Here is a 17398-nt window from a genome sequence, read left to right as displayed (position 1 = left end):
TTGACTGTAGTACACTGTACTCTACACTTCTGCACTTTTACACTACTATACTCTACTGCACTTCATTGTACTTTACTACACTACTGTACTCTACTACACTATTGCACTCTACTACACACTACTGTACTCTACTACACTATTGTACTCTACTACACTCTACTGTACTCTACTACACTCTTTTGTACTCTGCTACACTCTGCTACACTCTACTGTACCATACTCTACACTTCTTTACTTCTACACTACTACACTGAACTCCACTACACCATACTGTACTATACTATAGTGTACTGTATTACACTCTACTGTCCTCTACTACACTATACTGTGCTCTACCACTCTATGCTGTACTCTACTACACTATACTGTACTCTACTGTACTGTACTACACTATACTGTACTCTACCTTGCTCTACTACATTCTACTACGCTCTACTGTACTCTACTACACTATACTGTACTCTACCACGCTACACTGTACGCTACTACACTATACTGTACTCTACTACACTACACTGTACGCTACTATACTGTACTCCACTGTACTCTACTGCATTCTACTCTACTCCACTGTAGTATACTAAACTCCACTACACTCTACTGTACCTGAGGACATGCCACTACACTCTACTGTACTCTACTACACTCTACTGTCTCTACTACACTCTACTGTACTCTACTACACTCTACTGTACTCTACTACACTACTGTACTCTAATGTACTCTAATAAACTATACTGTTCTTTAGTGCACTCCACTGTATACTACATTCTACTGTACTCTAATACACTCTACTGTATTCTACACCGGTGTGCCTGGCACCTGCTACCATACCCCGTTCAAAGTCACTTAAGTCTTTTGTCTTGCCCATCCACCCTCTGAATGGCACACACACACAATCCATGTCTCAATTATCTCAAGGCTTAAAAGCCCCTTTTATCTCAATTTCCGCCTGAATGACGTGCCCAAAGTAAACTGCTTGTTGCTCAGACCCTGAAGCCATGATATGAATATAATTGGTACCATTGGAAAGAAAACCCTTTGAAGTTTGTAGAAATGTTCAAAAAATGTAGGAGAATATAACACAATAGATATGGTAGGAAAAAATCCAAATAAATCAACCAGAATGATTTGAGAGAGACCATCCTCTTAATGGCAAGTATAAGGTCATACTGAAAATTATCTCCCTGGATGCAATTCCTATGGCTTCCACAGGGTGTCCGCAGGCTATGTTCAAGGTTTCAGGCTTGTAACTTCAAAAACGAATAAGAAATATCAGTTTTAGTACAGGGACACAGTCTTGGAAATATGTGTTAGCGTGCACGATGAAGACAGGACGCACCTGCTAAAATCGGTTTCCTATAAACATCTTAATTTCTTTCCGTAAGAAATATTATAGTTTGATTACATTTTAGGGTATCTGAGGAGTAGATAGAAAGGCATTTTAACATGTTGAAACAAAGTTTAGGGATACATTTTCGGATTCCTTTTTCTGCATGTTGAACGATTGGATTACTCAAATCAATGGCGCCAACTAAACAGACTTTTTGGGATATGAATAAGGATTTTATCTAACAAAACGACACTACATGGTATAGCTAGGACCCTTTTGGATGACAAATCAGAGGAAGATTTTCAAAAAGTAAGTCAATATTTAATCGCTATTAGTGAATTTATGAAACCTGTGCCGGTGGAAAAATATTTTGACGTGGGGTGCCGTCCTCAAACAATCGCAGGGCATGTTTTCGCTGTAATAGCTACTGTAAATCAGACAGTGCAGTTAGATTAACAAGAATTTAAGCTTTCAACCTGTATAAAACACTTATATGCACCTAAATGTTTAATATCCATCATTTGTATGATTATTTATTTGAATTGCGCGCCCTCCAGTTTCACCGGAAGCGGGACTCCTAGCCCAAACAGGTTCTTTAACCTGTCTCCTCCCCTTCATCTACACTGATTGAAGTGGATTTACAAGTGACATCAATAAGGGATCATAGCATTCACCTGGTCAGTCTATGTCATGGGAAGAGCAGGTGTCCATAATGTTTTGTCCACTCAGTGTTATACATATCATATCATAATGCACCACATGAGGTTGGTGGCACCTTAATTGGGGAGGATGGGCTCATTGTAATGTCTAGAGAGAAATGAGTGGAATGGTATCAAACACATGGTTGCCATTCCATTCGCTCTGTTCCAGCCATTATTAAGTCCTTCCTTCAGCAGCATCCACTGTAGTGTACAACTTTTGACTAGAGCCCAATAGGGAACAGGGTGGCATTTGCGACTCATCCCCTGTCTGTTTTAACCTCTCATCTTTAGAAGAGTGGCATGCTAACCCTGTACACTGCATTAGGACTTTTCTGCATCGATAAGCTTCACTCTTCCATGTCAGCTGAGAGTCACAGTGGCCTAAGGGCTGGTCAAAGGCTGTCTCAACCAATCAGGGAGATCACAGCCTCTCCAGAGACCACAAACACTACTGACCAATTCCAGATGGGAGGATGATTCACCCCCCCCCCCCCCCTCACCTATTCGACTGCCACATGGACACACTATGTCAACCACTAACAGCAAACATCACTTGTACACACAGACCATTAACAATCGACATTACCTAAAAAAACAAGAGGAAATAAACTGTAAAAGCAGGACTAAATGCAGCTCTGACATATTGACTATAGAGCCTAATATCACAGGGTCCTACAGGGACACAGTAAAACACAGGGTCCTACAGGGACACAGTATAACACAGGGTCCTACAGGGACACAGTAATACACAGGGTCCTACAGGGGCACAGTATAACACAGGGTCCTACAGGGACACAGGATAACACAGGGTCCTACAGGGACACAGTATAACACAAGGTCCTACAGGGACACAGTATAACACAGGGTCCTACAGGGACACAGTATAACACAAGGTCCTACAGGGACACAGTATAACACAAGGTCCTACAGGGACACAGTATAACACAGGGTCCTACAGGATTGTAGTCCTGCAATGGATGTATAACAGCACACAGGGGAAGACATGAAAGCTCTCTGGGTGCATCCCAAATCTTATATAGTACACTACTATTAACCAGAGCATTATGGGCCCTGGTCAAATAGGGGATTAGAGTACCATTTGGGTGTCATCCTTAGTCTCTGGACACCACTACACTGTCCAGGCCTGGTAAAGATACTGTACTTGTAGTTCTCTGTGGTGGTTTATCAAACAGTTAGCAACAACCGCAGAGGAGAGACGGCAAACCTCTCTCACACCACCTGACTGTGTACCAACAGAGTATTATTAATGTATCAACATATTACTGTATTAATGTATCAATATTTTACTATATTAATGTACCAACAGAGTACTGTATTAATGTATCAACAGAGTACTGTATTAATGTACCAGCAGAGTACTGTATTAATGTATCAACAGAGTACTGTATTAATGTATCAACAGAGTACTGTATTAATGTATCAACAGAGTACTGTATTAATGTACTAATATATTACTATATTAATGTACCAACAGAGTACTGTATTAATGTATCAACAGAATACTGTATTAATGTACCAACAGATTACTGTATTAATGTACCAACATAGTACTGTATTAATGTATCAACAGATTACTGTGTTAATGTATCAACAGAGTACTGTATTAATGTACCAGCAGAGTACTGTATTAATGTACCAACAGAGTACTGTATTAATGTATCAACAGATTACTGTATTAATGTATCAACAGAATACTGTATTAATGTACCAGCAGAGTACTGTATTAATGTACCAACAGAGTACTGTATTAATGTATCAACAGATTACTGTATTAATGTACCAACATATTACTGTATTAATGTATTACCATATTACTGTATTAATGTACCAACATAGTACTGTGTTAATGTATCAACATATTACTGTATTAATGTACCAACAGAGTACTGTATTAATGTATCAACAGAGTACTGTATCACTGCATCAACAGATTACTGTATTAATGTACCAGCATAGTACTGTATTAATGTACCAACAGAGTACTGTATTAATGTATCCACAGATTACTGTATTAATGTATCAACAGATTACTGTATTAATGTACCAACATATTACTGTATTAATGTATCAACATATTACTGTATTCATGTACCAACAGAGTACTGTATTAATGTATCAACAGATTACTGTATTAATGTACCAACAGAGTACTGTATTAATTTATCAACAGAGTACTGTATTAATGTATCAACAGAATACTGTATTAATGTACCAACATAATACTGTATTAATGTACCAACAGAGTACTGTATTAATGTATCAACAGATTACTGTATTACTGCATCAAAAGATTACTGTATTAATGTACCAGCAGAGTACTGTATTAATGTACCAACAGAGTACTGTATTAATGTATCCACAGATTACTGTATTAATGTATCAACAGAGTACTGTATTAATGTATCAACAAGTTACTATATTAATGTACCAACAGAGTACTGTATTAATGTATCAACAGATTAATGTATTAATGTATCAACAGAATACTGTATTAATGTATCAACAGAATACAGTATTAATGTACCAACAGATTAATGTATTAATGTACCAACATATTAGTGTATTGATGTATCAACATATGAGTGTATTAATGTACCAACAGAGTACTGTATTAATGTATCAACAGAATACTGTATTAATGTATCAACAGAGTACTGCATTAATGTACCAACAGAGTACTGTATTAATGTATCAACAGAATACTGTATTAATGTATCAACAGAATACGGTATTAATGTACCAACATAATACTGTATTAATGTACCAACATATTAGTGTATTAATGTACCAACAGATTCGTGTATTAATGTACCAACAGAGTACTGTATTAATGTACCAACATATTACTGTATTATTGTTTCAACAGATTACTGTATTAATGTACCAACAGAGTACTGTATTAATGTATCAACAGATTACTGTATTAACGTACCAACAGAATACTGTATTAATGTACCAACATATTACTGTATTCATATATCAACATATTATTGTATCAACAGAGTACTGTATTAATGTACCAACATAATACTGTATTAATGTACCAACAGATTAGTGTATTAATGTATCAACAGATTAGTGTATTGATGTACCAACATATTACTGTATTAATATATCAACAGATTACTGTATTAATGTATCAACAGATTACTGTATTAATATATCAACAGATTACTGTATTAATGTATCAACATATTACTGTGTTAATGTATCAACATATTACTGTGTTAATGTACCAACATATTACTGTATTAATGTACCAACAGATAACTGTATTAATGTATAAAACTTGGAGAGAAGCCATACACCCACCATCAACTGAGCCAGGCTACCAAGAACTCAACTCATACAACGCTCACTGTATAACTACTAAAGAATAGTGAGTGTGACTCCAATTTCTGGCCAGTACATGCTGTAATTGTATGTTTTGTGTCCCCCACGACTAAAGACACTGGGGACACGCCCGACACGGCTGTGAGAGGTGTCATGACGTTGCCCTCTTTGGGCACAGCAAGCCCCATCCCCCTCTCCCTGCCTCCTACACACAGGCTGCTGTGGTCAGAGAGGTCATAAATTCCTGAGGAGATGATCTCCTCATGGCCACAGTATAGCGACAGAGTGAATTTTCGTAGAGAACAAAGGAATTTCTTCCATCTCACAGAACTTGAGGTCCGAACAACATATATGTTCCGGAGAAAGTATAAAAGATTGGTGAAGAATCCAGCTACGAACTGGTCCGTTTGTTGCAACTTGGTGAAACTCATGGGAGACGGGGTGGCCACATTACCATAACGCTGTTTATATAATAGCCTCAGATATGAGGTTTACATTTAATTGTTGTATAAGATGAATGAGGATGATACTGTTTGTAAAATTGTGTAATGTGATTTTTTGACTGTTTAATGAAGGAAACTCCAATTCCCTAAAAAGTTTCACTAAGTCCTTGGGATGCCCCCAGGGGTACAGACAGGCCCGGGCGTCATGAGACAGCCCTTTTCGATGTTCCGAATAAAAAACCCACTTTGAGAATTTCTCAACAGACCATGTTTCCCTCAATTACGAGAGGACAAAGGTTGCAGACCAGCTTACCTCGATAACGAGAGGGCCAAGGTTTGAGAAGATGTTTGAATCTTTTAACCATACCACGTGGTTAAACTCTTAGACTATCGATACTAACAGAATAAGAACAAGTATTTGATATGAATTACTAGTCTGCAGCTAGGAATTCGGTATCATTGAACGCGAAGAACGACAACCGCCGAAACATACATCCATAACAACATGAATGAATGTCACTCTGAACTATCCATTCTAACCACGTCAGAGTGGGCGGACAAACTCTCCAACAGAAACAAACTTTTCAACAGAGATCCCGACGACACACTGAGCGTAAATATATATATTGATTGCAATTGTCCCCGAATGAGTGAGTGTTTATGTGCAAAGGATTAGCATTTAAATTGTTATAATTATCAACTGTGTGTTGTCTTATCTCAGTCGACCCCCACTACCCTTTTGAACACCAAGCCGCGATGCCGGTTTTTCCCACTAGGGAAACTCCGTTATCATTTCCTTGTAACTATCAACTGTTTGTTTATGCATTTCTGTGAATTACTTAGTTAGTAAATAAATGATTTTAAGACAATTGATGTATGACTCATAGTGAAGACTGGGTTCGTGCAGATAACCAACAATTTATGACATTTGGAATGAGACTAAAGTGAGGTAAAATAAATTATTCATTAATCAGAAGACTATTGATCAGATATAACATATCTGAAAAGTTATATTAGGAAAATGATAATTTTGTAATCTGAATATTTTCCTTGGTGCCCCAACTTCCTACTTAATTACAGTTACATGATTAATTAGTTAATCACGAAATGCTAATTACAGAGAATCTGATAAAAACGAAAAGTCTTCATTTAATGATAGTAAAGACACGACAGAGGCTACACCAAACAGCCGGGCCGGTGCGTAGCAAGGAACAGCCGGCGACCTGCCACTGACAAACGACCCAGCCATCACCCGCCCCCCTTCGCTTCTGTCTCACTCTTCAAATTCAACGAGAGACAGACAACAACACAGTTGTGTGAAGAGCAACAATAAAATAACAATAAGAAATTATATGCAGGGGGTACCGATACCGAGTGTGCAGGGCTACAGGTTAGTTGAGGTAATTTAAGTATTATGTGCATGTAGGTAGGGATAAAGTGCAAATCAAATCAAATCAAATGTATTTATATAGCCCTTCGTACATCAGCTGATATCTCAAAGTGCTGTACAGAAACCCAGCCTAAAACCCCAAACAGCCAGCAATGCATGTGTAGAAGCACGGTGGCTAGGAAAAACTCCCTAGAAAGGCCAAAACCTAGGAAGAAACCTAGAGAGGAACCAGGCTATGTGGGGTGGCGAGTCCTCTTCTGGCTGTACCGGGTGGAGATTATAACAGAACATGGCCAAGATGTTCAAATGTTGATAAATGACCAGCATGGCCCAATAATAATAAGGCAGAACAGTTGAAACTGGAGCAGCAGCACGCCAGGTGGACTGGGGACAGCAAGGAGTCATCATGTCAGGTAGTCCTGAGGCATGGTCCTAGGGCTCAGGTCCTCTGAGAGAGAGAAAGAAAGAGAGAAAGAGAGAATTAGAGAGAGCACACTTAGATTCACGCAGGACACCGAATAGGACAGGAGGAGTACTCCAGATATAACAAACTGACCCTAGCCCCCCGACACATAAACTACTGCAGCATAAATACTGGAGGCTGAGACAGGAGGGGTCAGGAGACACTGTGGCCCCATCCGAGGACACCCCCGGACAGGGCCAAACAGGAAGGATATAACCCCCACACCACTAGAGTGATATCTTCAACCACCAACTTACCATCCTGAGACAAGGCCGAGTATAGCCCACAAAGATCTCCGCCACGGCACAACCCAAGGGGGGGGGGGGGCGCCAACCCAGACAGGAAGATCACATCAGTGTGACGCACCCCCCCCCCCCCCCCCAGGGACGGTATGAAAGAGCCCCAGTAAGCCAGTGACTTATGCATAGATAATAGATAAATAGATAATAGATTTTAAAAAACAGGGGTAAATGCAGATAGTCGTTGTAGCCATTTGATTACCTGTACAGCAGACTTATCGCTTGGGGGTAGAAGCTGTTCAGGAGCCCGAGCGGTTGCCATACCAAGCGGTGATGCAACTTTTCAGATATTTTATGCTCTCATTCCAAATCTTTTCAGTATCCTGAGGGGGTATAGGCTTTGTCGTGCCCTCTTCACGACTGTCTTGGTGTGTTTGGAACATGATAGCTTGTTGGAGATGTGGACACCAAGGAACTTGAAGCTCTCAAACATCTCCACTACAGCCCCGCCGATGAGAATGGGGGCGTGCTCGGCCCTCCTTTTCCTGTAGTCCACAATCATCTCCTTTGTCTTGATCACATTGAGGGAGAGGTTGTTGTCCTTGCACCACACGGTCAGGTCTCTGACCTCCTCCCTATAGGCTGTCTCATTATTTTCAGTGATCCGGCCTACCACTGTTGTGTCATCAGCAAACTTAATGATGGTGTTGGAGTCATCCTTGGCCATGCAGTTGTGGGTGAACAGGGAGTACAGGAGGGGACTGAGCACGCACCCCTGAGGGGCCCCTGTGTTGAGAATCAGTGTGGCAGATGTGTTGCCTACTCTTATCACCTGGGGTGTCCAGTCAGGAAGTCTAGGATCCAGTTGCAGAGGGAGGTGTTTAGTCCCAGGGTCCTTAGCTTATTGATGAGCTTTGAGGGCACTATGGGTTTAAACACTGAGCTGTAGTCAACGAATAGCATTCCAGCATAGATGTTCCTTTTGTCCAAGTGTGAAAGGGCAGTGTGGAGTGCAATAGAGATTGCATCATCTGTGGAACTGTTGGGGTGGTATGATAATTGGAGTGGATCTAGGGTTTCTGGGATAATGGTGTTGATGTGAGCCATGACCAGCCTTTCATGGCTACTGACGTGAATGCTATGGGTCGGTACTCATTTAGGCAGGTTACCTTAGTGTTCTTGGGCACAGGCCCTATGGTGGTCTGCTTGACAGGGGGAATTTGAAAATGTCAATGAAGACACTTGCCCCATGGTAAGCACATGCTCGCAGTGCACATCCTGGTAATCTGTCTAGCTCTGCGGCCCTGTTTAAAGGTCTTACTCACATCAGCTGCGGAGATCACAGAGTCTTCTGGAACATCTGGAACTCTTCATGCATGTTTCAGTGTTATTTGCCTCGAAGCGAGCATAGAAGTGGTTTAGCTCATCTGGTAGGCTTGTGTCACTGGCTAGCTCTCGGCTGTGCTTCCCTTCATAGTCTATAATGGTTTGCAAGCACTGCTACATCCGATGAGCGTCAGAGCCGGTGTAGTATGATTCAATCTTAGTCCTGTATTGAAGCTTTGCCTGTTTGATGGTTCGTCGGAGGGCATAGTGGGATTTCTTATAAGCTTCCAGGCTAGAGTCCCGCACCTTGAAAGCAGCAGTTCTAGCCTTTAGCTCAGTGTTCGATGTTGCCTGTAATCCATGGTTTCTCTTTGAGGTATGTACGTACGGTCACAGTGGGGACGACGTCATTGATGCACTTATTGATGAAGCCAGTGACTGATGTGGTGTACTCCTCAATGCCCTCAGAGGGATCCCGGAACATATTCCAGCCTGTGCTAGCAAAACAGACCTGTAGCTTAGCATCTGCTTTATCTGACCACTTTTTTTATTGATCTAGTCACTGGTGCTTCCTGCTTTCATTTTTGCTTGTAAGCAGAAATCAGGAGGATAGAATTATGGTCAGATTTGCCAAATGGAGGGCGAGGGAGAGCTTTGTATATGTCTCTGTGTGGAGTAAAGGTGGTTCAGAGTTTTTCCTCTTTGGTTGCACATTTAACATTCTGATAGAAATTTGGTAAAATGTATTTAAGTTTCCCTGCATTAAAGTCCCTGGCAACTAGTGTCACACCCTGACCATAGTTTGCTTTGTATGTTTCTATGTTTTGGTTGGTCAGGGTGTGATCTGAGTGATCCCACCACAACAGGAACAAGCGGCGTGGTGAAAGGCAGCAGGAGCAGCGCGAGGAGTACTGGACATGGGAGGATGAGTTGGATAATAAAGGACCCTGGGCACAGCCTGGAGAATATCGTCACCCCAAAGAAGAGCTGGAGGCGGCGAAGGCGGAGAGGCGCTGGTATGAGGAGGCAGCACGGCGGCGTGGATGGAAGCCAGAGAGTCAGCCCCAAAAATTTATTGGAGGGGGCACACAGGAAGTGTGGCGAAGCCAGGTAGGAGACCTGCGCCAACTTCCTGTGCTTACCGGGGGGCTGGAGAGACCGGGCAGGCACCGTGTTACGCTGTGAAGCGCACGGTGTCCCCAGTGCGGGTGCATAGTCCGGTGCGGTACACACCAGCTCCGCGTATCGGCCGGGCTAGAGTGGGCATCGAGCCAAGTGCCATGAAGCCGGCTCTACGCATCTGGTCTCCAGTGCGTCTCCTTGAGCCGGCTTACATGGCACCAGCCTTGCGCATGGTGTCCCCGGTTCGCCTGCATAACCCAGTGCGGGCTATTTCACCTCGCCGCACTGGCAGGGCGACCGGGAGCATGCAACCAGGTAGGGTTGGGCAGGCTCGGTGCTCAAGGTCCGGTCTATCCGTCACCACCTCCACGCACCAGCCCTCCGGTGGCAGCCCCCCGCACCAGGCTGTCTCTCCGGCTCATCCTTACAGGTGCTCCCGCCTGTCCGGCACTGCCGGAGTCTCCCGCCTGTTCGGCGCTGCCGGAGTCTGAAGAGCCCCTCTGCCCAGAGCTGCCAGAGCCCCTCTGCTCAGAGCTGCCAGAGCCCCTCTGCTCAGAGCTGCCAGAGCCCCTCTGCTCAGAGCTGCCAGAGCCCCTCTGCCCAGAGCTGCCAAAGCCCCTCTGCCCAGAGCTGTCAGAGCCCCTCTGCCCAGAGGCGCCAGAGCCCCTCAGCCCAGAGGCGCCAGAACCCCTCTGTCCCGAGCAGCTGCCCCTCTGTCCCGAGCAGCTGCACCTCTGTCCCGAGCTGCCCCTCTGTCCCTAGCTGCCCCTCAGTCCAGTGGGGTCATTAAGTAGAGTCGCCGTCGTTAGGAGGCCACGGAAGCGGACAAGGTGGGGGACTAAGACTATGGTGAAGTGGGGGCCACGTCCAGCACCAGAGCCGCCACCGCGGACAGATGCCCACCCAGACCCTCCCCAATAGGTTCAGGTTTTGCGGCCGGAGTCCGCACCTTGGGGGGGGGGGGGGTACTGTCACACCCTGACCATAGTTGCTTTGTATGTTTCTATGTTTTGGTTGGTCAGGGTGTGATCTGAGTGGACATTCTATGTTAGATGTCTAGTTTGTCTAGTTCTATGTTCGGCCTGATATGGTTCTCAATCAGAGGCAGGTGTTAGTCATTGTCTCTGATTGGGAACCATATTTAGGTAGCCTGTTTGGTGTTGGGTTTTGTGGGTGATTGTTCCTGTCTCTGTATTTGCACCAGATAGGGCTGTTTTGGTTTTTCACATTTCTTGTTTTGTTAGTTTATTCATGTATAGTGTCTTTATTAAAGTACAATGAATAACCACCACGCTGCGTTTTGGTCCGCCTCTCCTTCACCATAAGAAAGCCGTTACAACTAGGAGCGCCGCCACTGGGTGAGAGTTTTCTTCTTTGCTTATGGTAGAATACAGCTCATTCAATGCTGTCTTGGTGCCAGCCCCAGTCTGTGGTGGTATGTAAACAGCTATGAAAAATACAGATAGTACAGCTTATTATGAAATACTCTACCTCGGGCGAGCAATAGTTTGAGACTTCCTTAGATATTGTGCACCAGCTGTTATTTACAAAAATACATAGTTCACCACCCCTTGACTTACCAGACGCGGCTGTTCTATCCTGCCGGTACAGCTTATAACCAGCCAGCTGTATGTTGTTGATAGTGTTGTCATTCACTCACGACTCCGTGAAGCATAAGATATTACTTTTGATAGCCCCATTGGTAGTTTAATCTCCACGTAGGTCATCGATTTTATTCTCCAAACATTGCATGTTTGGAAGCAGAATGGAAGGAAGTGTGGGTTTATTCAATCGCCTTCGAATTCTCAGAAGGCAGCCCTCTGGCCCCTTTTTCTCCACCTCCTCTTCATGCAAATCACAGGGATCTGGGCCAGATCCCAAGAAAGCAGTATATCCTTCGCTTTGGGCTCATCAGACTCATTAACCTTTCTGGGATAGGGGGTAGCATTTTCACTTTTGGATGAATAGCGTGCCCAGAGTGAACTGCCCCCTACTCTGTCCCAGATGCTAATATATGCATATTATTATTAGTATTGGATAGAAAACACTCTGAAGTTTCTAAAATTGTCTGAATGATGTCTGTGAGTATAACAGAACTCATATGGCAGGCAAAGACCTGAGAAAAATCCAACCAGGAAGTGGGACATCGGAGGTTTGTAGTTTTTCAAAGTTTGGCCTACCGAATACACATTGAGATATGGATGAGGTTGCACTTCCTAGGGCTTCCACTAGATGTCAACCGTCTTTAGAAACTGGTTTGACGATTCTACTATAAAGGAGGGGCTCATGAGACCTTTGAGTCTGTGGTCTAGCAGAGATCCTCGGTCTCATGACGTGCGCTCCCGACAGAGTTGCATCTCGTTCCAATGCTTTTCTGAAGAAAAAGGAATTCTCCAGTTGGAACATTATTGATGTTTTATGTTAACATCCTAACAATTGATTCCATACATCGTTTGACATGTTTCTAAAGGACTATAATGGAACTTTTCTAGTTTTTGTCTGGATGAAATGCTCGCGCCTCATGAAGAGGGATTACTGGGCTGAACACGCTAACAGCAAGTGGCTATTTGGACATAAATGATGGAACTTTATGAAACAAATCAGTCATTTATTGTCGACTGCATGTAAGGCGCCAATGTAAACTGAGATTTTTGGATATAAATATGCACATTATCGAACAAAACATACATGTATTGTGTAACATGATATCCTATAAATGTCAGCTGATGAAGATCATCAAAGGTTAGTGATTTATTTTATCTATATTTCTGCTTTTTGTGACTCCTATCTTTGGCTGGAAAAATGGCTGTGTGTTTTTTCGACTTGGCTATGACCTAACATAATCATATGTTAATAATCATATGTTGTGCTTTAGCTGTAAAGCAAAAAAAAATTGGGGGGAATTTCGCGCCCTGCCTTTTTAGGGGAACGTTGTCGCTAGAAAGGTTAATGGAAAAAAAGGATTCTGCCAGTTCGTGGTGAGTAATCGCAGTCCTGATGTCCAGAAGTTATTTTCGGTCATAAGAGACGGTAGCGGCAACATTATGTACAAAATAAGTTAACAAACAAACCTAATTAACAAACAAAAAAACATAATCGGCTGGTGACGTGTAAAATGTCAGCCTTCTTCTCCATTTGAAGATCAAGCCGCTCCTAGTTGTTTTAGGCCTAATTCTATTTTGCCCTTTTTATCAAAAGTGTTGGAAAAATTTGTCAATAATCAACTGACTGGCTTTCTTGACTTTTCCACATTCTATTCTAAAATTTAGTTTTTTTTAAAGAGTCCTACACACACAATCTACACACAATACCCATAATGATGAATTGAAAACAGGTTTAGATTTTAAACTTAAAAAATAAAATACCTTATTTAAATAAGTATTCAGACCCTTTTCAATGAAACTCGAAATTGAGCTCAGGTGCATCCTGTTTACATTGATCATCCTTGAGATGTTTCTACAACTTCATTGGAGTCCACCTGTGTTAAATTAAATTGATTGGACGGGATTTGGAAAGGAACACACCTGTCTATATAAGTTGACAGCTCATGTCAGAGCAAAAGCCAAGCCATGAGGCCGAAGGAATTGTCCGTAGACAGTATCACCATAACAACAACAGGTAGAAAGGTTGATAAATAGTATCACCATAACAACAACAGGTAGAAAGGTTGCTAAAAAGTATCACCATAACAGCAAGTAGAAAGGTTGATAAAAAGTATCACCATAACAACAAGTAGAAAGGTCGATAAATAGTATCACCATAACAACAACAGGTAGAAAGGTTGATAAAAAGTATCACCATAACAACAGGTAGAAAGGTTGATACATAGTATCACCATAACAACAGGTAGAAAGGTTGATACATAGTATCACCATAACAACAGGTAGAAAGGTTGATACATAGTATCACCATAACAACAGGTAGAACGGTTGATAAAAAGTATCACCATAACAACAGGTAGAAAGGTTGATAAATAGTATCACCATAACAACAGGTAGAAAGGTTGATACATAGTATCACCATAACAACAGGTAGAAAGGTTGATACATAGTATCACCATAACAACGGTTGATACGGGAGATTCCGGCAGCACCGGACAGGCGGGAGACTCCGGCAGCTCCGGAGTGAAGGGCGATTCTGGCAGCTCCTGGCTGACGGACGGCTCTGGCAGCTCCTGGCTGACTGGCGGCTCTGGCAGCTCCTGGCTGACTGGCGGCTCTGGCAGTTCCTGGCTGACGGGCGGCTCTGGCAGCTCCTGGCTGACCGGCGGCTCTGGCAGCTCCTGGCTGACCGGCGGCTGTGGCAGGTCAGGACAGACGGGCGGCTCTGGCAGCTCAGGACAGACTGTGTTGGACCAGACTGTGCTAAGATGAGAGTGTGTTGGACCTGACAGTGTTGGACCATACTGTGTTGGACCAGACTGTGTTAAGATGAGAATGTGTTGGACCAGACTGGGTTTAGAAGAGACTGTGATGGACCAGCCTTTGTTTAGAAGAGACTGTGTTGGGCCAGACTGTGTTGGACCAGACTGTGTTGGGCCAGACTGTGTTTAGAACAGACAATGTTGGACCAGACTGTGTTGGACCAGACTGTGTTTTACCAGACTGTGTTTAGAAGAGACAGTTTGCCAGACTATGTTGGACCAGACTTTGTTGGAGCAGACTGGGTTTAGGAGAAACTGTGTAAAGAAGACACTGTGTTGGACCAGACTGTGTATCGAAGAGATTGTGTTGGACCAGACTGTGTTTAGGAGAGACTGTGTTTAGGAGAGACTGTGTTGGCCAGACTGTGTTGGACCAGACTGTTGGACCAGACTGTGTTTAGAAGAGACTGTGTTGGCCAGACTGTGTTGGAGCAGACTGTGTTGGAGCAGACAGGGTTTAGATGAGATAGTTTTGGACCAGACTGTTTTGTCTACTGGGACCCCTTTCTTCTATGACCACTGTCTTCTGGGACCACTGTCGTCTGGGAACCATTGCCTCTTGGGACCACTTAACTGGGAACCATTGTCTTCTGGGACCAATGTCAACTGTGACCATTGTCTACTGGGACCCCTGTTTGCTGTGACCACTGTCTACTGGGACCAATTTCTACTGGGACATCTGTATATTGGCACTGGAACCACTGTCTACCAGGACCAATGTCTACTGGGACCAATGTCTACTGGGACCAATGTCTACTGGAACTACTGTCTACTGGAACTACTGTCTACTGGGACCACTGTCTACTGGGACCACTGTCTACTGGGAGCAATGTATACTGGGACCACTGGTACCATTGATTACTGGGACAACTGACTACTGAGACCACTGACTACTGGTAACACTGTTTACTGGGACCACTGTCTACTGACTTACCACTGTCTACAGTATGAGACCTACTTGGACCACTGTATACTGGGACTACTGTCTACAGGAACCTCTGACTACTGGGACAACTGTCTACTGGGACCACTATCTACTGGGACTACTGACTACTGGGACCACTGTCTACTGGGACCACTGTCTACTGGGGCCACTGTCTACTGGGGCCACTGTCTACTGACTTACCACTGTCTACAGTATGAGACCTACTTGGACCACTGTATACTGGGACCACTATCTACAGGGACCACTGTCTGCTGGGACCACTGTCTACTGGGACCAATGTTTACTGGGACCAATGTCCACTGGGACCAATGTCTACTGGGACCAATGTCTACAGGAACCACTGACTACTGGGACCACTGTCTGCTGGGTCCACTGTCTGCTGGGACCACTGACTACTGGAACTACTGTTTACAGGAACCACTGTCTACTGGGACCACTGACTACTGGAACCACTGACTACTGGAACCACTGACTACTGGCACCACTGTCTGCTGGGTCCACTGTCTACAGTTTGAGACCTACTGGGACCACTGTCTACAGGGACTTGTGTCTACTGGAACCACTGTTTACAGGGACATTTGTATATTGGCACCACTGTATACTGGGACCACTGTCTAAAGACTGTCCACTGACTACTGGGATCACTGTCTACTGGGACTACTGACTACTGGGATCACTGTCTACTGGAACTACTGACTACTGGGACCACTGTCTACTTGGACCACTGACTACTGGGACCACTGTCTACTGGGACCACTGTCTACTGATTTACCACTGTCTACAGTATGAGACCTACTTGAACCACTGTATACTGGGACCACTATCTACAGGGACCACTGTCTGCTGGGACCACTGTCTACTGGGACCAATGTCAAATCAAATCAAATTTTATTTGTCACATACACATGGTTAGCAGATGTTAATGCGAGTGTAGCGAAATGCTTGTGCTTCTAGTTTAGACATTGCAGTAATAACCAACAAGTAATCTAGCTAACAATTCCAAAACTACTACCTTATAGACACAAGTGTAAGGGGATAAAGAATATGTACATAAAGATATATGAATGAGTGATGGTACAGAGCGGCATAGGCAAGATACAGTAGATGGTATTGAGTGCAGTATATACATATGAGATGAGTATGTAAACAAAGTGGCATAGTTAAAGTGGCTAGTGATACATGTATTACATAAAGATGCAGTAGATGATATAGAGTACAGTATATACGTATACATATGAGATAAATAATGTAGGGTATGTAAACATTATATTAGGTAGCATTGTTTAAAGTGGCTAGTGATATATTTTACATCATTTCCCATCAATTCCCATTATTAAAGTGGCTGGAGTTGAGTCAGTGTGTTGGCAGCAGCCACTCAATGTTAGTGGTGGCTGTTTAACAGTCTGATGGCCTTGAGATAGAAGCTGTTTTTCAGTCTCTCGGTCCCAGCTTTGATGCACCTGTACTGACCACGCCTTCTGGATGATAGCGGGGTGAACAGGCAGTGGCTCGGGTGGTTGTTGTCCTTGATGATCTTTATGGCCTTCCTGTGACATCGGGTGGTGTAGGTGTCCTGGAGGGCAGGTAGTTTGCCCCCGGTGATGCGTTGTGCAGACCTCACTACCCTCTGGAGAGCCTTACGGTTGTGGGCGGAGCAG

Source organism: Oncorhynchus clarkii, chromosome 17 (assembly GCF_045791955.1).
Source record: "Oncorhynchus clarkii lewisi isolate Uvic-CL-2024 chromosome 17, UVic_Ocla_1.0, whole genome shotgun sequence".
Lineage (NCBI taxonomy): Eukaryota > Metazoa > Chordata > Actinopteri > Salmoniformes > Salmonidae > Oncorhynchus > Oncorhynchus clarkii.
The sequence above is the reverse complement of the archived record's forward strand: the minus strand, read 5'-3'. Positions refer to the sequence as shown.